This window comes from Vidua chalybeata, chromosome 1 (genome assembly GCF_026979565.1).
Source record: "Vidua chalybeata isolate OUT-0048 chromosome 1, bVidCha1 merged haplotype, whole genome shotgun sequence".
Taxonomy (NCBI): domain Eukaryota; kingdom Metazoa; phylum Chordata; class Aves; order Passeriformes; family Viduidae; genus Vidua; species Vidua chalybeata.
In genome coordinates this window covers 122880048-122904395 of record NC_071530.1, presented here as the reverse complement: position 1 = coordinate 122904395, position 24348 = coordinate 122880048, and the positions used below count along the sequence as shown (strand labels likewise).

At 36.2% G+C, this 24348-nt stretch overlaps 1 protein-coding gene across 1 annotated transcript in view; it reads right to left on the bottom strand.

Annotated features, from left to right (window-relative positions):
- The window catches only part of ZFHX4 (zinc finger homeobox 4), a 126279-nt gene that overhangs the window by 75357 nt on the left and 26574 nt on the right, over nucleotides 1-24348 (bottom strand). The gene's annotated exons all lie outside the window — the stretch shown is intronic.

The window sequence follows — 24348 nt, the reverse complement described above, 5'->3', positions numbered from 1 at the left end:
CTTAAACTAAGGTACTTCCATTTCACAGGCACAATAAATATATTCCAAAAATAAGAATGGCAACATACTGCAAAAATAATCACTTTATTGGTGAGAGTTCAGTACAACTCCAGGAGTCTTTCTAATACATTAAGTTGGGCTGCTTTTTCCTTCAGATATCAAATGGTACAGGTGGTATTTATTTGGACTAAGATTAGCTAGATTACAGCTGGTATCCTGAAATTCTTGCAGACAATAGTTTCTGTATTGGATCAAACGTTGATTTCTACTTTCCTCTGCCCCTTGTTCCTCCTCCATCTTCTCCACCCCATTTTTAACATATGAAAGTGGTTACTAACAAACTGGTAGGTGAATCTTTCCAACACTATGGAGACATGACACATCTAGTATATTTTTGCAAACTCCTACAGGCTACTTTTTTCTCTTCCCCCTTTCTCTTTTTTTTTTTTGTGTCAGCTTGATATGGTGAATAAAATGCCAATCGATGGAAAAGTTACAAGTCTGCAGCTGTATTTTCCCTCACTGTTCCCTAAGCCACAGTAAAAAAGAACATGTCAGCCCAAGCACCTGTATGTTATGGATCATCACCTGTGAAAACAAACATCATCATTAGCCTCATCAAAAATCTTGAGAAGTGTTCAAAGGAAAAGACTCCTGAGTACCTTGAGCGCTCTATCCTTTCCTTCAGTATTTATATCTAAAAAATATACCTAAGCCTTGACCTACACAAGCAGGGCTTTTCTTTCCCAGTCAGACAACACATCACCTCACAATATACAAAAAGGAGAAGGCAATCCAGAATATTGCCTTCTTCACTGCATTAGGTATACGGATTTGCCTAAGGCCACAGAAAAGGGGCGGAGCATGGGGGAGATCTTCACAATGTAATGCACAAATACACTTTCTAGAATGGGAGATGAACTTAAACTCCTTTTTTTGTCTTACGTAAATCAAGCAACTATTTAGTCCAATTAGCATTCAACTGCTGTTATTTCTAGAATTTAATCCTATGTTTATTAATAAAGCACACATGTCAACTCACAAAATAGCCCGTCTCCTTGCAGTGCAAACAGAGCTTTACTTTCCATGTAGGGTATTTGTGGGACATTCTTATACCAGTTGGTCCATAATGAATAAAAATTACATTACTATAAAGGAGCAAGGAGAATCTGAAAGCCACATTTCATTTTGTTTAAATCCAGCACTGTCCAGGGCAGAATATTGTTCCTTGTAACTCAGACTTGTGAAAAAAACAGCAAGCTCTGCCATTCAGCTTGTCTCATCAACTGTGAGTTTTAATTTGAAGCACTTTTGCAATAAACTTAGTTTTTTGCCAACCCATCCTCACTAATGTTGCACCACCTAAAGCATTCAGCCACTGCTCTCCCCCCGCAAGCTAGCCAAGCATATCAAGTGTGCCTGCAACACTCACAGCCTAATCAACAATGCACAAAAACAAAAGTAACAGCAAGACTCCTATTATCTGATCTTCCGTAAAACACAAAAACTGCCTTCTCTGGTACAGAGGAAGTGCCAGTAAGCCTGCAGGTGTGAGCCAGTTAAAAGAAAAGGCTTTGGCTAAATAGATTCTTTGACTGCCAGGGATTAGAGTCATGGCACCAGTGGTAACACACATCTTTTCCTTTAATTTACAAAATTTTCTCACGAGTTTGCAAGAGTTCACCCCATCAGGGGCTTTCTGAGGCCATTGAAATGTCTTAAGTTTTAATTAAGTTGGAGTTGTCAGAAGAAAGCTTTTTTGGCACAGAGTCAGGGTCATTAATTACTGCTATCTTTGTTTCTTTCAGAAAAAAGAACTCTACTGACTTGTTGGGTTACTTACACAGCCTACATTTTCTATCCTGCAGTTCTTATTCACCTCCAAGCAAGGCTTGATTAAGCAGTTTACCAATTACTTCCATCAATCTGGTTTACAAGTCCTATGGGTAATCGTAACTTCAGGAGCTTTTCTTTCTGCTGATTCGAGGTACAGTAGTAATGAAAGCAGCATTATTGTTAGAACCACAAAGCATTTTGAATTTCTAGATTTTCCACCCAAAATGATACTTGAATCACATTCCCAATTTTATCATTTAGTACACATCCTCTTATATGCTTTTTACTAGATAGCCAGTTATTAGCAGACACCAGCCATGCTGCATAAAACTAAGCAAAATAAGCATGATTTCCTTGCTGTCTTACAATTCTGGGGTTAAAGATAATGGCTTTTATCAGTCAAATAGCACTGAACAAGGTTGCATTCAAATCAAAGGACATGGTATCTGCATTAGACAATAGTAAAAACTTTATTGCTAGGTGACACTTATCAAAAAATTTAAAAGTCTAAGAATAATAAGCTGAAATTGCTACCCTGTAACAATTTTTCACTGGCCTAAGTAAAGGCTAATCTGTAGGCATCATTTTTACCAGATGCATTCATATCATAAAAAAGCCAACAACATAACTGGTACTAATTTGCTGCTTCATCAGAGATGGAGATATGGGGAAGACACTGTCTCCCTCCTTCCTAGAGACAATGACCTCGAGGCTCAGTGTGAAATACAGTATTATACAGTGACATTCTATCTATAGATTATAGATAAAGGGAAGATTTGGGATTCCAAGTTTGTCCATTCTTTGCCTTTGGTGGTCACTAATTTCATATGTATATACAATTAACAAATATTCTTCTAAAATACACCAGAGTTTGCTAGTCATATAGCTTCACATGCCCGGTAAAATCTTGGGTTTAGCCGAAGTATTTTGCATAAATACCATTACCATTATTAGACAGCTTGATAACTATATATCTTTCTAAGTACACGGCTTGTTCATTTATATAAAGTTTGTTTTATCAAAATCCTCAAATTCCTTGAAGCCTGAAAAAGGCCTATGTCAAACTACATATTTTTTACTGTTTTTAATAAAAACATTGGCAAAATAATGTTTTTTCAGAAACTCTGACTTGGATTTCTGATTTATAGAGTATACTTTACTATTCTGAGCTACTCAGCTCAGCAAGTGGTTGCTCAGAGACTGCAAGACTTGAAATGTCTGTGGCATAGTATAAATTATTTTGATCCTCCCTTGGGTATTTATTTAATTTCCCACCCATTTACTGTACTTCGCATAAAATGGCAGAAGCGAGATAGAAACTATTAGAAAACTGGAAATACCACCAAGAACGTGAACCAGCTCTAGGAAGTCAGGATACCTGCAACAGAGGCAATCTGCTGATCAAGAAATTACGTTGCAATGCATTATGTTTCTGTCTGTTACCTCTGTTTTCCTAAATCCAACATCCAAAGTAACAATCCTACAGATATTGCAGCAGATACTTATTTAATAAAATATTAGAAGTGGTTTGACAAGATTACAAAACTGTGTTGAACCTTTTTATAAAATAGCCATCTTCTCTATTTGTAGCTTTTTCCCCCTAACAACACAGAACTGCATTGATCTCTGTTACTGTTTTCATTTTTTTTTCACCTTAGTTAAAATCAACTCTATCACCAAAAAGTTTCTAGCCACTTATGTCTGCAGGATGAATCTATATACAGATACACAGCTGTCATCATATCTCTGAATCCTTTCTTTCCACACAAAATCCCACTGTCACCAGCTCTGCCAGTGTAGACCTGCAACTTGTTGATGATGAAGTGCTTTTGAAATGGAACACAGGAAAAACCTAATCTCAGGGACCTGCTCTCCCACCCTTATGTTTTTCAGGCTGCTTTTCCCCCACAGTGTAGTTACAGTACCTGCACCTACAACACTGTGAATGGACACTAGAACTTGGGCTCTCCTCTCTCTCCTTTAGTAAGGACTTGACCCAGTCTTTTTGGAACTCCAGCCTACTTATTTTTTTTTCTGTAGTTGAACAATATCTTTAAAATCCATCTCTCTCTTTAAATAGATACACACAAAAATAAATACACTCATAAGAAAAGTCCTACGAGGGCTGCCACTGTCAAAAAGCCTGTTTAAGAGGCTTGCTTTTTTTATTCTACAGCTAACTGCAATTCCAACCCTTTTTAGCCGTGATGAGAAATAGGAAACTTTAATAGCCTAGTTCTGGTCTTAAATGCTGTGTGTGTGCACCAGCATATATATTTTAAAAATTGGAAACCTTTATATGAACACAGTACATCAAAAGCTGTTTTAACAAGCTGATTTAACAAGGTATTAAGATGCGTATTCAACCGAGGAGGTGGAGACTCAAATTCTGCAAATTTATGAACATAAATGTAGCACAAGTACTGTTAAAAAAAAAGAAGAGTTTCTAAATATTCATCTCAACTTACACTTTTCACTGTGAGCTTCGTCCTTTATTTATAACTCAATTTGATTGTTAGCGGAAACAAGCAACTACTGCTTTATTCAATATTGCTTGAACATGCTGGATTATTCCCTTGCAATTTTGGTCCTTTGCATGATTTTAGCTTATTTAAGCTAAAATAACTTAATATAACAATATAACCAGGCTACTTGACCAGAAGAGTCTCTGTCTTAATAGATGCATTGCTAATATATCTAAGTAAGGGTGAAAAAAAAACCCCAAACCTATCAAAGTACCAATAGACTAGCAGAATCTCTTAAATTGAATATTTGTTTCATTATGAAATTCCATTTCTGTTCTTTATCAAGCAACAAGATATAAGGCGTTAAGACTTTTTCATCTACCAGTAGAAAAATAATCAGTATTAGAGAGAGCATTTATCAGTATTGACAACTTTGATGAAGGTCAACAAATAAGTATATTTCTGTGCTGATATTAAGAGATACTTTTAAAAAGTAAAAGAGAGAGCAGTAGAGCCTTCCATTTTCATAAAAATGAATTTTCAATGGTATTAGTAACTAAAAATCTCTGTTGGTTCCTTCTGTATTAGAGACATTACTGAAATACATATTTCTCCATTTTTTCCTTACCAATATGTCAGTACACATACTTGTAATCTGCAGTAGTTCATGTGGCATGAAAAATAATAATGGATAATATCCACATATTTCCTGTTCTGTGAAGGACACGGGCGAGAGATGGTTCTCTAGCAGCCTGTTGTATTAACTCTAGGCATTAAACATGCATTTGGATATAAGAAATAGAACAATGGCAAAAAGGCCAAGGCAACTAGGACTTGGTTGACTTTCTAGAATCACCAAAAGGAGAGAAAACCAGCTGGATAAAAATCAAAAGGCCTGCAGCCCTCACACATGCCTGGAGCAATGGCTGTACGTATAGAAGAACTCAGCAACTGTTTCATCCTTTTGCATCTGATTTCAGCAGTCACTGCTCCAAAAGACAGTATTTCCTGGTTTTCTGCTTCTGCCAAAGACAGCACTCTTCCACAAAAGCAGACTGAGGTAAAAGGGTAAGTGAAGTCACCTACACAAATGGCAGAGTAACACACAAATCCATTACTTTAAAGTGGGGCACACATATTAGTATAAAGATAGAATAGCTAGATTTACACACATAAAATATGACCTTTGATTGCGCAGCTGAAAAATACCCAAACTGCAAATATCCAATCTAAGCATATAGGTAAGGATAAGCGTGCTTTAAAATGGCATTTTCTTCTGGTTAGACTTCTTTCATCTACTGAGTCAGAAAAGAAAACTAACACATCCTGATAACAGATCACCTTGCAATGAACTGAACCATTTGGGCTAGGTGCGGTTTATTATGGTTAATTTGGTGCCAAGATGTCATGGTTAACGAAATACCTGACCCAGAAAAAAATGAAATTAACATGTTTGGTGTGCAAAGATACTTGGTTAAACAATAACTACTGTTCATTTTACTCGCCTTATATGGAAACATGAAAATTAAAGCTGAAAAAGACAGCAGCGTTCATCCATCCGTGCAGAATGACTTCCTATTATATGCTTCAAAATTCATTGTCCAGTTTCATTTCACTAAGAGAGAGCTTCCAATTACTATACCTATTCATATCTATTATTGTTTTATGACATGCCTAAAGCTGTGAGCAGTATTATATCTTATCACAGTCTGTAGAAAGGGGGTCTATCCCATTTCTAGTCTATAACACGATGCAAGCAAGAACAAAACTGTTGGGGGGTGGGGTGGCAGTTGCTTCTTCTATCGTATTGCAAACTCATACCAAATTTGCTGCCTGCTATCACCCCTGTCTTTTTTTCAACATCAGTTCTTTACAAGCATTCTTTTCCTCCTGAATACCTGTGTTTTGCATTATTATTTCAGCAGATGTATCAGATTCCATTTGCCGGGTTGAATCCCATTTTGTGATTTCCTCTCCATATTTCTAACCTGTCCTCACTTTTTATATCTCTGCACTCTGTCCTCACTGGTGTTGGCAACACCTTCCAGTTTTAGAAAAACCTGCAGATTTAATTAATGGTCTGTTTACCTCCCCTTACTTAATCACATGATCAACAAATTAAATATGCCACTCACAACTGCAGAAGGCCTCTAGACACCTTACTCTATCCCCAAAATACAACTTGAACTCCTGTAACCAAATGACAAATTCACACGGCAATTTGGGCACAACCACAGTCATTTCAACTGCCCAAAACCTTTTCCAAAATTCTGTATCTGTCCCTTCATTTAAGCAAAGATCTGCGAGGCTGCTTCCTCCATACTATTTTTTTTTTATTAAATCACAGTTTACAAGTGTTTCTGCCTTTCTGTAATTAACGTCATTTAGTCCCCTCAATACATCATAGTCTCTGGAAACTTTCTGGAAACACAACATTCCTGTGTTTCCTCAGGAAGTGGTTGGTCCAAGGTTCACCTGGACCTCGAGCAACCATGTTCTCTGCCATGTTTCTCAAAGAGATGGAAAAAGTGGAGGGAGTTCCACTAGATGGCATGGTCTCTCCTCCTTCCTGAAACCTCAGAAGACCCTGGCTAAGCCTCTTGAGACCAGGGACTAGGAGGAGAGGTTGCGACTATCCACCCAGGAAGTCGATGGGGAAGCAAGTCCAGGCCATTTCTGCTCTTCATCTTCATGTTCACCTTTATTTCCATACTGTGTGTGCGCACAGCTCAGGAACAAACTATGGTCAAGAACTCTTGGAAGCACAGCTCCATCTTATGACCTCCACATGAGGCAGTAAGAGGGGCCAGGCAGCAGGGAAGATGCAAGTAGCACCTGCCTGGTTATTCTTGGCCTCCTGAAAATGCCTTTGGGCTTAGCAAGGGGAGACAAGAGAAACCATGGGGTAAAACCTTTGGTGTCAGAGCAATAATATTTGTTATTTTATTTCTTAACCATTGTTATTATTTCAGATAGACCACAAATCTTTATGCAGTCATGAAGATATGTACACACAGAGAATGAACCAAAAAAAAAAAAAACAAAAACAAAAAAAAAAAAAAAAAAAAAAACAAAAAAAAAAAAAAAAAAACCAAAAAAACCCCAAAAAAAACCAAAAAAAACAAACAAACAAAAAAAAAAAAAAACAAACCCAACCCTGTACTCATACTCCTCTCATCCATCTAACCTCTCTGCTTTTAGGTCATCTTCGACTAAGGCATATCAAGTCAAAAATGAAATTGTTTTGGGGTAAAGATTGTTTCTTGCAGATTCAGTATAGTTCCTATCACACCACTAGGCTTTATAAATAACAACAGGCAGCCCTGTGGTAATTACCAGAATTACTCTTTTTTCTTTCTTTTATTAAAGATTGGTATTAGATTTGCTTTTTCCCAATCTTATGATAATTCCTCAATTGTACTTTACTTTTCAGAAATAATTAGTAGTGATTATGTAAATTCATTATCTATGTCTCTTAAGACCATACCAAACTTATCATCCAGACCTGCTGATTTACTTTATTCAATTTTTTTCTAAGTATTGCCTTACCCTTTTTTTATCAACAACTATTTTGAAAAGGTCTTAATTACTTGAGCTATTATGTCCTTACTCCTTTTATTTTTCTTGTCAAAGAGTGATTTTGAAAGTAGCTCAGTGCATCAGCCATTTCAGAACCAGCTTTCATTTTGTCACCCTCTTCATTTATTATTGAGCTTAGTTTTTCATTCCATTATTTCTTTTTTTCTCCAATATATTTAAAATACTATTCTTATTTCCCCTGACTCCTTTGGCTAGTATTAACTCATTCTGTTTTTGCATTTCTTTTAACTTTTCCAAGTCTTAAAAGAGTTTTAATTTTCCTGGTTGTTTCCATCTTTCATTTTTGCCTTGGGAGAGATCTGGCTTCCACAGATCTTTGAGCAGCCCCTGGTGAAACTACACCAACTTCTCTTTATCCTATATATTTTCATATTTCTCAAAGCTATAGTTTAGTGCCTTTTAGAGAGGCAAGTCACAGCTGGAAAATATGATTGGGGATATCTGATTGCTATTGTCAATTCTGATTGAGCCGTAAAACATAATAAATTATTTGACAATCCTGTGACTCAGTTTCTCCATCAGTGCAACCTGTATATTATCTATGTCTTCAGAGGGCTGTGCTAACACTTATCTAATATGAATATATCCTCTGACTTTCTCAAGTATAATAAACATGGAAAATCTTGTGATTTTATAGAGGTCTACAATTAAGTTTCTGAAGGGAAGAAATAGGCCAAATTCCTCCCTTTCACACTGAACACCTCAAAGCACCTACAGAATCAGTCTAGCTCAAAGTAACAAAAGGCAGGATTTTCTTCAGTTTTTATATATGAATAAGATTTTAAACACTCCTTTATGTTCATTAGGTGCAATTTTCTCTCTGATTAGCTCTGGTTGGCTGCAAAATATGCAAATACCTGACATGTTTGCCCATTTCCTCTATTTACAGAACTTTAGAAATATGTTGCTTTAGATTTGGTGTGTTTTACAATGTTATGGCTAGAAAGGGCATGTCCTAGTAAAATTCCACTTATCAGAATTCAGCATTCTTTGGAAAAAGAATTACTTGCAAGGCCAGTAGTAGAACAAAATACCAGCATTCCCAGCACTGAATTTGCAAAGCAAACAATGAAAACAATTTGCTAATAATTTGTTATATTTCTAGCTTTGTTGCCACTACTAAATGCTTAAATGTGTGCACGAGTATGACAGCAGCAACTGACACAACATTTTTATGGAAGAGGAAAAAACAATGGGACCATAAAATCCTGTGTTTTAATAAGGAAGTCAAGAACAGCAGAAGTAGTCTCAGAAACTGAGTCAGTTCTTTTTTTACTTTCATCTCTTCCTTCTCTCAACTCCAGCTTTGGAAGGAAAATAAAGCTGAAATTGAAAAATTAAATGCTAATTTTAAATATATGGATATCCAAATCCCCTATGTTCAAACAAACCCCAATGAAATTAGTATACCCCAGTGAAAATAAATGTCCTGATCACTCTTTCCCTCTGGAATTCTCTGCTTTTCCAGGTGCCTGCAGTGAGATCTCTTGCAATAATGGAGTAGTCCAATCTTTGATACTTAATTGTACTGGATTACCGTTTGGCAATGAACCAAGTGGTTGGCCTGGGGACAGATCATTTTATTTAACGGCTCATCACCAGAACCTCACCAGCATGCAAACAGAAATCACTATTCTACTGCTGCCAAAAGACTGTAAGAACACAGGAGGCTAATCAGCCTGGGAGACACTCAACTAATGACATACACAGGTAAGCGTCCACTTAAAAAAATGAAGGGCAAAAGGCCAAAAAAAAAAAAAAAAAAAGACTCAAAAACATGAAATTATGAAGAAACAGAAATCCACAGCAGAGATACTTTTATCTTTAGGGAAAAATCAACTAAAATCAAAACAAGTAGTTTCTTTTTTCATGGTTAATTACCATTACACTTAAAATAACTTGTTACTTATTGTTTGTGTAATTTAGGCTCGAGGGAGGAATATGTGAAAAGTCCTGCTCCAAAAAAGCTTCAAGGAAATAATTTATGAGAGCTCACAGATAAGAGCCTTTAGATTTGACATTTTGATTTCTATAATAAATTGTTTTATTTTAAAAGTAAAACATCATGTAAATTAATTCATCCCTCAAGCAACATGTAGAAAATGCCTCAGACATGTTTCAACAAATGTTCACTCTTCAGCTATGTTCGTTATAATGTTCTACTATGATAATAAGTGCTCTGTAAATCAATAAGTAAAACTACACAGTGCCCAATTTAGAAACAGAGCTTCCGTCTCCTCTTGTCCTTAGCAGAAGCAATGGCTTTAGTACTGTTGTGTCCTCTCCTCCACTGTGATTGCAGAAAGATTATGAAAGGCATTTGTATGACTGGTTATGAAAGACACTCAGCAGGGCAGTGAAAAGTTTTATGGGGGCTGTAGCAAATATTTCAACAGTTTACAAGGAAGGAGAGAAACGGGTGTCAAAAGTGATTGTTTTCATCAAAAAGCAATGAGGTGAATGAGGAAAAAAACTAAAGCCTATCAACCAGCAAAAATCCATTTCTTTCTCCTCCTTTCTTTGCCCCCTCCTAATTAGCAGCCAGGTTCTTTACTATTAAATAAAATTTCCTATAAGGCTTTCTGGAAAAATTCACCAACTCATCTCTTTTTTTTTTTTAATGCCTCTCCACACAACCTTTTCATCTTTTGTTTCATATCCATGCTGCAAAGACACAGTTCAGATAGAGGGTTTGATACTGCAGACCTAGTAAGGAAGAAGATAATTTGTTTATTTCCACCAAGGTTTTCAGGGATACTAAAGAGATAGGGGTCAGCCTGACTCTTTTGAATTGCCACCTCCTGCTAGTCTTCCCCTTTCATAGGTGCTGCTTGCTGCCAGGTCAGTAGGGGTTTTTTCTTTAGGTACTAGATACACTCCAGATTGAAGGTGCTTATCTAAATAAGTAGACTATAAAGCACAACAATGAGTTTGCAATACAAACACTAAAAAAAAAAAAAAATCAAATATAAGCAACTTTGTACATACAGTTTACTACAGCCTTTTCTTAATCAAGATGTTTGCAGAAAAACCTGACCATAGATACTACAAGCATACATAATAGGACACATGTTAATCTTTGCAGATACTGAATTTCTGTAGAACACTCCGCACTAACCAAGTTAGTAGAAAAGAGCATCATGTAACCATGTGATGAAGCATAACTCTGTGTTATCATATGCTTACATGTCTTAGTGCACATACACAGAAACAAGTTTGTATTTTATTTGTATGTGCAAACACAAGATCAATATTACAACACATGGGATGTCCTGATTGTATTAAACTTTTGTATTAAACTTTACCATGTTAGATATCATAGTTGCTGTCATCCAGACAAAACAATGAGTTGAAGTGATAGGCTGCAGAAGGAAGCACGTATTAAAAGTTTATAGATGGGTCCCTAAAAATACACATTTTTAGTAAAAGGAATAAAACATACAGAAGCAATGATCAGGATCACTGAGCAAAATCTTGCATAGAGCAACAAGGAAATATAGGAAACAAATTGCCTTCTGGCACTACCAATAGTAATATCATAAAGATGATAGCTATTTTCTACAAATAAATCTAAAATGACCTTTTGGGACACATGCAGTCTGTGATAATTTGTAATTTACTTTCCTTGATAATCATGTCACTGGAAGCCTGAATTTTCCTTAATTTACCATATAGGATGAATTAAGTGCAAAGACACCAAGAAGCAGAGACAGTGAATTAGATGGGGTTAGAAGCAAAAATTCTATTAGCCAGCTAATTCTTTGAACATTGGACTACGTAATTTTAAATTACTTAAACATCTGTACAAGAAACAAATAAATCCTGAAGGGTCAAATCCTGCAGTCTTTACTCAGACAAAATTCCCATTGACTCATGGGATTTGACCCTTAGTTGGGAATATGCACAGGTTCAGACCATCTTTTTCAAGTTCAGATGTGGAAATTCTCTTTAGAGCCGAAAAGTCCTCAGGGAAAGGCTTTCTGATACCACAAGCATCCAAGACACTAGTCTGGGCTAATCACTAACAGGTTAGCATCTCTGAAAATAATACTGTCTAACAGCAGAGGAATGTGTAGTCTGGTTCTCATAAAATTTCAAACCTGGGACAAAACAGAAGAATCTGGTAGAGCTACCTCTTTTTTCATCTGAATTAATAACACATTATCAGTTTGGTAAGAAAATATGAACTGTTATTATCAAGCTTCCAGATATACAATGGAACTTGGAAGCAAATGTAGCAGTAAATATTTGCTACTGCATAGTCACAGTAAATACCAAATATCAAATACTTATTTTTTTTCAGCTTTGTTTCACTTTATAAATACTTAATGAGTTATGCTATAAAACCATAAAATAATTCTAAATTTGAACATCCTTTGGGGGGAAAAAAAAGAAAAAGCAATCAACCGCACAGGATAACCAATAAATCTATCCTCAAGAAAATACTCTCCTTAAAGAAAGACAAGAAGTTCCATGGCAGAGAAAAAGTAAAGGCGAAATTCTAATATCTCTTTGCTTTAAAAATAACTGACACAGAATTTGATCCAGCTTATCAGTGTCTCATGGTTTTTGCTTGTTATTTTCCAAAAAATAGTCAGTATTTTTTTTTTTTTTTTAGGGGTGAATTTTCAGCTTTAGAAGCTCAGTTTGAGATCGTACAGGCTAAATTTTCACAAAGAATAAACAAAGCAGACTAGCATCTGAAGGTGCTCAGCACCCCTGTAAATGCAGGTGTAAGGTATATGAACCAGTGCATCTGCATTAAGCAACTTTTTTTGGACAGCTGGTGCAAAGTGCTGGTACAAAGGGCTGGCAAGCCTTTGCTGGCCACCTTACCAGGCTGATAGATTTATATATTCATCCACAGGAGAAAGAGTCCAGGGTAGCAGATGCCCGCAAAGCAGAGGGGAAGTTTGTCACCTGGGGAAAGCATGCAGAGATCAGAGGATCCAAGTACTGCTGCAGAAACTCTGCTCCCAGCAGGCATCTTAATTCCACTTACAGAAGGTTCTCCCTGGCTACAATGTCCTGAGGACCCACAGACTAGAATTTTTCACAGCCCTATTCCCTTTTCTTTGTAATTCTTACAGAATTACGGGGAATCGTATTATTGAGCATCTTTAACTATCACACATCCAACATGTGTCCAATGTCTCCCCCAGAAGAGATTCTAGATTTGCACTGCAACCAACTTAAAGTCTTTGTATGAAAAGGGATGGTCTATGCAAAGTCTCCATGTCTCAAAAAGGACCCACCAAAAATTTCAGAGCCACAGAACATCTGCAGGGATGCAATACACAAACATCCGATCTGGTAGAGAAAGAAACTACACAAGGGAAGCAACATTTAAAGTATGTTCTGACAGAGGTAAATATTTTTTCTTATTTAAAGTTCTTTTAAAATATTATATATTTGTTTCAACTAGTTCTTCTTGATCATTAAATTGGTTTAGTTTGTTGAAAAGTGAAATAGAAAGACCGAAGTTCCTTTCCATAAACAAAATAGATTTAAAAAAATGTGATGGCAAGTGAATCCCACTTTATCACTCTTCCTGGAATTTCTATTGCAGAAATACAAAAGTCTGATTTATTTTTAAAGCATTTTAAACACATACCAACATTACTTGGAAACAGGCCAGGTAAAAAAATTCCATCAGAACTGACACCCTACAAACACATGTTACCAGTAACCACTATTGAGCCTAAAGAAATAAATGAAATGCTATACCTTTGGCAATGCAACACTTGGAACATTGTCAAAGATTCATAGCAGCAAGGTATATATCTACTTTAAATATACAGAAAGCTCAGGACTATGTATTAAACACATGCACTGCCCCTCCCCCACGTTAAGAGAAGTCTTTTGTCCCCACAACTTTTAAAGTTATTTAAGGTCTTTTTTTTTTAAAACAAAACACAAGGCTACTTGTATTCCATAGCTGACAAAAAAATAATGAGTATGAATTCTCAGAAAATCTAATCCTTGCAAAACTAGCTTTACCTATTATTCAAAAAGTCTATCTTAAAAAACAAGAGAGGAAGAATATCCAGCATAGATGAACATAATTTGTGGTGAGAGAATACATTCTTGAAAATGTTACCTATAATAGAAGTTAGAGGTTTATTAGGGCTCTGGATATCTCTACCAAATCATGGCCTGAAAGGCCATTATCATCTTTAGCAGTCAATTAAATTAAAGCAAAAGAAATTCAAATTTCTTATAAACAGGAGTGGTTTCTAGGGTTAAAAAGCTGTGTACAATACCTGTGTTAGCTATATCTTTACCTACTCCATAACAACACAACCTCAAACAAACAACAATTCTCAAACAGCCAATGATGTTTCTGAAAAACACTACGAAGCACACTTATGGAGCCTTTTACAGCAAGCACATGGGTAGACTTAAAATACCTCAAGACCTTCTTGTACTGTGGGGTAATTTAGACTCATAGGTGTTACCAGAGTAATTCCATGGGAAGAAAATAAATAACAATAAATAAAAAAAGGCATGTATCTTTTGAAAATAATGCTAAAGTAAATTTTGCCTCTCTTCACATATACCTTTTGTGCTGGCATTTGAATACTGCATGTGGAATACAGCCATGGAAGTCAGGAGTCAAATGTCCCATTCACACCTTCCAATTAGCAAACATGCTAAAAAAAAATTCGTATGCCACTGCTACAACATGCAGAGGCATGACAACTGAGATTTTATGGCAAAAGATACAGGCTTGCAGAACTTTAAGCATATTTGAGGGGGATTGCCTGTGGACCAGCAGATGAAATCACATGCATCTGTGGTGCTGAGGAGAGGTGTTAATTTTAAAATCTGTTCACTAGCCTAAAGGTGCAAGGGAGATGGCCTTTCTCCTGCTCAGCTTCTAACAGTAAATGATATCACCTTTTAGGAATTTTTTTCTGGTAATGAAAGCCACGGTGGGCTGGAGGGAGAGAGTAAGGGACATCTGGATCCTCTTCTGGAATGACAATTAGGCAGTGGTCCATATTAACAACAGGCGGCCAGTAAAATCACCCGGGCTCACGCATCAGATATAAAATGATTACCTTCAAATATTGATTTTACAGCAAGACCAGTCCCAGAGGTTATAATGGCTGTTGCTTGTTTCTAAGTGGACAGTTTTTGAGCACTGGAAGTGAACTCTACAAGGAGCTATTACTCCTCAACAAATATTTCATGCACTTTTGGTGGCTAGTGCCATGAGACTATCCCAACAACCAGTGTGTCTAAGGGATTAGAAGAAATTATTAGGCCAAAGCATTTTGTTGTTGCTTGCTTTCCCTATCTTTTATGTCACAGTGACTTTGGACATTTTGCAAGGAGACTTAAAGTTCTCCAATTACTCTAATAAGGCCAGTGAGTCATACAGCTCTCCTACTGCCTGAAGAAAGTGGGGTTTGGATAAGTGCTAATGATGTAAGGCTGGAGACAGGACAAGGTTACAGTGGTTCACCACGGCATGTAGGGATATACACAGATACATTCTGGATGGACATACCTGCTTTGAGGCTTTCACACTTGTAATGTATGGATATTTGGGGATATAGCACATCCACAAGTCAGGCACAAACATGACTGCTTTTCATCACAGCTGTGTGTGCTTCTGGGTGGTAGTCATACTGCTTTTTCTTCTCTTCCTCCAGAAAGAAGTTACCTGAATGCAGCCTTTCCCTAAATCTGTGACAAATCTGTGCTGCCTTTGAAGATTTGCGTCTTTACAAATGCCTGTGACAACCTGCAGTGGCCAAAGCCAGCAGGTGCAGGTGCCCGAGCCTCCAAACATCACAGGCTGTGGCAGGACCAGGGTTTGGTGCAGAGCTTGTCTCCATCACCCAGCTGGGTCCCATCTGAGGGACCTACTGTACAATCAGCCCTAATGCCCTCAAATGAGCATTTCTTTTGCACTTCTCTCAAGGGCAACAGTAATGTTTCTACTCACAGCCACTTGTGAAGACCACTGAAAAATGGCAGCTAATGCTAAAAGCAGCTGCCCACTTATTTAGCAAATTTTCCTGTAGATAGCACTTATGCTCTTGACACTGCAGCTGCTACTAGTTCCTATCTATGTGAATCTTTAAGAATTTCTTTAGATGAGGATTTCTAACACATCAAAATATGTTTCCTAGCACAACTTAAAAGCCATTAACTCAGCTAGGTTGAGTTAAACCTTCAGAGAAATTTTAGGTTTTAACTTGACCAGGTTCTAATGTGAAAGTTTATATTGTTTGGTTATGTCATGCTTAAAATGTACTAGCTAACATGTTCTCATCAAAACCATTAACTAAAATATTGGTATCTACATGCTGTCTCAGTTTCTGCCTCTCCCTCCTGACTGTGTCTAACAGAAGATTCTAGCCAAGTTTTATAATTCTGAGCATCATGAGCTGGTGTCAGGGGAAGTCCCTTGACCACAGCATCCAGCTGCTTCAACAAAAAAATTCTCCAGTTTCTGTGAGGTACCAACACCATCATGGTATCAGCTGTACTCCCCAGAAAATGGGTTGAGTTGAGAAATCTGCAGAACTTACTTCATCATTTTGCTTTATGCAGTTTTAAAAAATGGTTTTTAGTTCCATCCATTGGGCTTAAAATATTATAAGGACAGAATAAGGAAAAAGTTCTTATTTTTCTTTAAAAAAAAAGAAAAAGTATTTCAGTTTAGAAACTCAGAACAGCATGTGTTATACTGGCAGCTACCTTTATTTTGAATATAGTGCAAAATTGCAACCTTTTACTGTCTAATGACTGATACTGATTATTCCATAAAACACAACTAATTTTTTAAACTACTGTTAGTCTGTTAGGTACATTTGGATACTTACATAACTTGTGGTACCCACATATCCATATATTAGACAGCTCACTTATTTACTCTAGTACATATCGCTTTAATCTGAGCTAACACCATTGAAATATATAATGTCCCTGACATTCAGATGAAAGATTTGACTGAAGTATCACAAAAACACGTTGAGCAATCAACACCAACACACAGTTAAAATAGATTCTCCTTTTGCATAGGAGGACATTGCTGCTGACATCTTAAGCCTAATATAACATGAAATTAGCAGAAAACATCAAGAAAAATCCACCTCCAGATATGTCATCTGTAACAGTGTATGATCCTCTAGATATACTCCATTAACACAGACAAACTTTTAGAAAGTATAATATGATCCTTGATGGAGGGACTAACTGACCACTATCAGATATTCTGATGCCTGTTGAAGTATGCTAGTAAGTCTAGCATAAATACAAATTACCAAGATGACTTACTGATATGTAAAGTTACCATTTTTAATGGGCCTTCAAATACTATATATGCCTCTTGGCTACCTTTGACAATAGGATAGCATGTAATATCTCTTTTTCTTGACCTTTCTTCCTGAGTACTTTCAAAATCTTTCAGGTGCAGATCAGTACAGCAGGACTAAATCTCTTGGCAATTGTTAGGTTTCTACTGGACCGTAATGAAGATGAAATTGTACTTCTACTCTATGGTATGGTCTTTCCCATTCAATACAACCGGGGAAATTAATAAAAAAATCAAATTTATTGTAAAATACAGATTTTTGTGGTTTTTACAGAAGTTTAAGGAATGATAAGGACACAAATCAGCTGCTCACTCTTATAAGGTCTAAGGAAGAGAGAGACATGATAGCAAGATTCTATCCTTAAGGTAAAAGACCCATTTTTAAAATTTTTCCCTGAGTCACTTCAGGGCCAGAAAGCATCCCAAAGACAGAGGGACAAAACTATGAAGAGAGTCATTTGCTTCCTCAATATTTCTCAAGGGAATTAATCTGTAAATAACACTTAGAAGTTTTAGGTGATTCCTAGCAAACCAAGTGCAGCAATCCAATGCAACTTCTGAAGCCATAACAGAAACAAAGTCGGTATGTAAGATTTTTATTTACCTTTATATTGCTCAGGCTGTGTTTCAGCTCTCACAATATCCTCACTGATCCATATTCTGACAACTGTATCAGTTCGGGTAGTACCTTACTCTCCAAAGGACATCCAAGTACTTGAAAGATTTGTCACAGAAGGAAGTATTCTTTGTAAGACTATTCTTGTCAGAATAGGGTCCTTGGAGGATGACTCACTGGGCAGGAATGTGGTGCATTGCTATTATTCATTTACCATTTAATGATACAGACTTTTAAAGTACAGCTCATACTAGACTGTTCTAAATCCTCAGTGAAAAGAAATCTCAAATTAGCTGAAAATTATTCGAGACCTTCAAAGTGCCATGTTAGTTAAAATCAGCAAAAGTAGAGAAAGGAGATATGCAGATAATAAAGCAGAGAAAGGAGATATGCAGATAATAAAGCAATCAATAAGACAGCTTGACTGAAAAATGTTTTAGGAATGGTGATGTTAAAATAAACCTTTTTTTTTTTACAATCCATATGGGCATCTAATATAAATCTAATTGGGTCAAGCATTTTAATTACACTTTACATTGCTAGTATTAGTACCAAAACAAGACTATTTTAAAAAAACATTTTTTGTCAGTTTTTCATATTTCATCTTTCATTTTGATCTGATTCCTTAATACTGCATCAATCATTTGTAGTGGTTGAGATATCCTACTTGTTTATAATTGCAGAATATTTAATCTTTATAAATACTCTCTCTCTCTCCAAGTTCTGTACTTTGAATATATCCAGAATTTTCAGGAAAAGCTTAGAATGAATAGCTCAAAACTGATCTGTGATACAGTAACCAATTGAGTTCTGTTAATGCAAGCTCCATTCACTGATTTTTGAAAATAAACATTGAATGATTTTTTCCCCATTATCAATGTTTGACATGACACTCAAGGATACATTTTAATCAGACACACAAAACTCTTGGATTGATGTAAGAGTGTTAGGTTAAACTCATTTTTTAAAAAAATTATATTTTAATCCCTAAAGGATAAACATTTATCCTCTAAGATACAGGGATAAAGATTTTAATGGCATCTTGCTTTGGGATTCAAAATAAATAAGGCAAAGATGAGTTTCCATCTTCTTAAAACTAAATTACAGAGATTAAAATATATAAACACAAAATGAAGGTATTCCATTTGCATATTATATTTCGCTCTTAAAGTTGATATTGAAGATTAAGGGTCAGCATTTAATCCTCACTATCCTAATCCCTAAAATTACAAAGACAGGCATAAGTGCATGTCTGCTCCACTAAATTACCTTGAAAGAAAGCAAATTCCGGATGAAAAGGGAAGCATATTTATATTATGGTGATTTAAAATCTGTCGCCTAAACACATCTTCTCCCCTCTATCCATTGACCTAAATTGCACACTAAAAGCTTGCTTGTCTGCAAATGGGCAGCTAACACTTTGAGACAGTCCAGAGATTCTTCACTTACGCACAATCATGCCAACTATTTTTCTGACTACAATAAACACTGTCTTGTTCATATTTTGCAGAAACAAGAGTCAAGTTACAAACCAGAAGAGTTTCTCTACTTTCCTCAGCCTCATTCCTAGATATAGATAATTCTTTAAATTAAAGATTCTGAGAAAGAAATGTATTAATGAAAATTAGTAGGTCAAGCATGCTCTGACTTAAAGTCTAAGGGAACTCTAAGGGGAATTACACCCCAGAGGATACTGTACCTCAGACAAAGCAGAATTATAACATAAAATAACCCCAGTCTCTAGAAGAAAGAAAGCTGTAAACCAGTAGTGATTATACTCTATTCATCTGTTTCTCTAAAATATTGGCTTTTTCCATAGGCTACATGGAGCAACTGAAATATATAATGGAGCTGCCCCTGGCTTGAATAGGACAAGGACATCAACCCCCACTGTCTGTTCTGCTGCCTTACCAATATTTAATTGTAATGGAGAAAAAAACCCTTACAGAAGAACCAACAAAAATACCAGGATATAAAACAATAAAAGGAAACCGAAGCTCATAGGACTGCATTCTGTATTTTACATTCAATATTTATCTCCTTCCTAATATTGCAGGTTGATAGAAGTGCAACACCATTTACTGAGGTAAAATAACTATGCTGCACTCAGCCCTTCAGATTTGCCATGAGAATTGTCTGTCTATGTCTGTACCAAGATGTTCTAATATTTATTTTTGAAGAATTTCTTTGCAATTTGAGCCATCTAGAAGATAACTATTTTATCATGACTATCAAAATAAGCAGCTCTGTAATTATAAAGAGGGCACTATGTTTCTTCTTTTGAAGTTTATTTAACATAACTTTAAAGGGAAGACAAAATTCCTGTTAAAAACCTATTAGCAAATAAGGTTTTTTATCTGTAAGGGCATTTCTATTACTGGCCATAAGGTTTCTCTCTACTTATCAGAATGTCTGGAACTACAATGCTATCACTACAAATAAGAAAACTGAAAAACATCTCAAGCTTAGTAACTGAATTTGAACTCTGCACATTCCTCCATTACAAGCGTATTTTAGAATTATCCTAACAGTTTTGCCACTAATTTTCATCTTCTGTAGGTATAAAAAAAACACAAACAAAAACCCTTAATAAAAGGTTCAGTCATCTAAAGAAAAAAACCTCCACACAACAAATGCTGCTGTGATTTTCGGTATTTCAGAGCCAAACCCCTGCTGCTTGGTCATGATAGTTATAAAAGCACACTAATGAAAGCAGCAAAATTTATAATTAATTTTAATTCTGATGAAACCATACTGCTCTAATCAACTGCCTATCAAATGTCGGTGCAAATTACACTAACAAAAATAATTATTACGACAGGTTGGCAGAATAAAATTTTCCATATACTCCATCTGCATAGAGAATGCCTGTGTGGGAATTGCTTTTAATGAACAACAAATTACAATTACTAAACTAAATGAACCATCTGCCTTTTTTGTTTGTTTTCACAGTCTCACTAGTACAGGGTGCACTGTCAGCTTAATTGCCATTCAAAATGGCAGACTGACCTACCACCAGACTTTCAAGTCCACAACATTTTAACTGAAAAGCCACAGCAGATGTTTTTAATTTTATGAAGAGGACAAGTATGTTTTATAAATATGTTCTAAATATAAAAGGCCAGTGTTTAAATAATAATAATAAGGTACATGCCTATTTCAGACTGGAGGGCTTGTATGATTAAATATCTCTAAACCCTAAATTAGCACATGAAGTATTCATGGACCAATACTAATAGAAACAAGTCTTGATGTGCTTTATTAACAACTTTATTCAAGAATATGTTCTGACTCTAGCCTTTAATAAGTGACCACTGTTTTTCAAAGGGGCACACATGAGGACTTGTAGCAATGGCAACTATTAATTAACTTTTACCAAGCATATTACAAGTGCTTATTTGGATATGTCATCTGGCATCGCCATTAACAAAACAAACAAATAAATAAATAAATAAACAAACAAACAAAAAAAAAAAAAAAAAGGAAAAACAAAAAAAAAAAAAAAAAAAGAAGGAAAACCAGTGTCTTATTTGCATGTCTCATACCAGTTGAGCTTTCCTTGCTGAGTTTTTGGGGACCACAATATTGTGTAACAGTTGGAAGATAAACTCTTAATAACAATCACTGAGGGGAAAAGAATCTGACCTGGACATGCACTTAAAAAAAGAAACTCCACTTACTACTACTGCATAACATAGGAGGGGTGGTTGAGGAGAGACATTTAATTATATTATTACTTATATAGTGGCTACATCAGCCCTATTTTCTAAAAGCCTGGCTCATAGCTTATTATTAAAAAATTAAAATATTTTGTAAAATAACCCTTTTCTTTTGAAGGGGCTGAACTGCAAGCCCTTGGGACAAAAGCTTCTTTTTTGTCTGAAGTACCAAAATCTTTCAAGCAAAACCTAAAAGCACCACTGCTACAAAAGAGAAAAAAAACAATGAAGAAAAGGCAAAAAACCCCACACAACAGAAAAAAAAAGCCAAAACGAAGCAACCAAACTCGAAGACTGTGTCAGTATCCAGTGAATCTCTCATTTCTCTGAGACTGTCTCCAAATGCCACTGTGTTAGTTCAGGTTTGAATCCCCGATTCAAAGGACAGTTGTAAAAAGCAGAGAGTTAGGAAGACCCTTGCTTGTTCCAAACAGCTGTGGTTCAGATCTTAGGGAAAGTGATCAATAAATGTAAATACTATTTTATGTTCTGTTTTTAATGTAATTTATATGTTTATTTTTAATTTATTCTAGACTATTGTGACAATGTATAAGACAAAGGGGAAAAAGTGACTAAGAGAATGGGCATCTCACTTCTAAGTATATTAAATCATTTAATGACCCATGGGTCATATAGAGAGTGATGCAAAGTAAAATCAACTCCTATTTCCAGACCTCCATGAAGCTGGATAAGTGAAGGTGGCTTAAAATCATTCCTGTTTTAGGTCAATGTTATTTATCATTGTTCACAGTTGGAGCTACTATACATTGCTTCAAAATACTAGATTTAGCTGGTCTGCATGCCAGTGCCCACTCACATACCCATGTCTGATTTGGGGATTAAAATAATCCTTATCTCCTCCCCCTTCTACACACCTCTGGTTAAGACTAGAAATAACAAAGAAAAATCTGATTCCTCTTCTGGGATATTTGATTTTAAAAGGTGCATTACAGTGATTACATTACAGTGTTATTACAATTAATATTTACAATCACTAACTTGTAATACCAGTATTACTAACTACAGTTCTTTGCGATACGTGAGGAAGATACGTTAAAAACCTATTAAATGTTAGTTCATTCACTGAACAGTATTAATAAAACTGCTTTATTCTCATTTTCACTTTGCAGTAGTCTTGTTTCTCTTGCTACTTGGACTTTATTTGAAGAAGCTTTTATTTGAAAACCTTTGACTGACTTCCGCATTGGTTTACCTTCCAGGATCTGCCTGGTATTGTTTGGGGTAACGTTTTTTCCTCTGTAGTTCTTACCATCACAGCCTGGATGTCTGGAAAAAATCACATCTCAATTTTCCCTTTGAGGTCTTTCCTCAAATAATCAATGTATTTTCTTTCTTTCTACCAGAAGAAGCTTTCCTCTTCTTTTGGGTGAAGCAAAACCTTTCCCTCCTACAGTTTTTCTTCTAGTCCCACTGACATACTAACGTCTGTGAATTCTCCAATACATTATTAATACTCTGCAGGGAAAGAATACAGGGAAATGTGAAAAATACCATGCTGAACAACATGCCTCTCCCTAAAGAAGACTGATCCCTCTATTGCAATTCAAATCTTCTGCTCTCTCATACTCTGTCTGTATTACAGAAAACACTGGTGCTTCCTAGCAGAGAGTCTCCAAGTGCACACCCTGCCATCTCCCAGCCCTGTACTGGGACAAACTCCTGCAGAACACTAGGTTACCTCTGCTTTCCCTATTCCATTTAAGATCTGGCTTCCACACACAGATTGACTGGCCATGGCTGGAGAAATGATGTGTCAAGATCCAGACAGCTATCAGCACACAGCCTCTGTAGGTCTGGATTGTTTATTCTGCTCATAACGTTCACAAAACTGGAGTTTGTCTTCCTAATCCTTGCTCGGAGCAGATTGTACAGAACAATTAATAACAGCTAGCACACAGAGGTAACACGTTACTGTGATGCCTCTAAAACTGCTGTGAAAACCAGTAACCTGAGTCAAATCCTATCTCACATGGTGTCACGTGGATCCTGCAGAACTAGCTATCACAGGAGCCAGGCTGCAGATGCTTCATCCTCTTCCAAGAGGTGGAATAAAATTGTGCTTCCTAGAAACATGGAGAGATCTTGTATGGTACTGAATCATAACTGGTCTTAGAATGTCATCTAAATTTAAAAAAATTAAATAGTCATCTAAATTTTAAAAAATATATTCAAATCCTATACCTTTACATGCTGTACTGAGGATATCAAATTATCTATGGAGTAATGCTGATTATTTATTACTCAAATGCAAACCCACAGTCTATGAATGCTCATCTGAAGGCAAACTTTTTGTCACGCTCTTCGAGCAGAAACAAATTAATTAGTTGTCAAATGGCCCTTTCTGCCTATTGTTTGTACTTCTAAATTAAATAAATGAAACACTAATTATGACACAGACACTCCTCTCCCACGCTGAGTGATAAGCTGACAAAGAAAAACAAAATAACCCAGACATGCAGATTCAGTTGTTTACTCTTGGAGTAATACCTTTCCTTAGTGAAACTAAAATTGTGAACAGAAAGGCATCTTATTTACATTTGAAACACTCAGTTCTCGTATTCATTTTTGAAGTCTAATGTCGTCCTCTGAGAACAGTCACTGAGGGAGACAGAGAGATGGCAATGCAGGAGCAACACTATGAATCATCCCCTTGGCCCAGGTGTTCCGACATGCTCTCTGTGTGAACAGCTAATGTCAGATCCACAAAAAAGCAGGGTACAAATACAAGCCCTTAGAGAGCCTAAATGAATGTACAGTGTG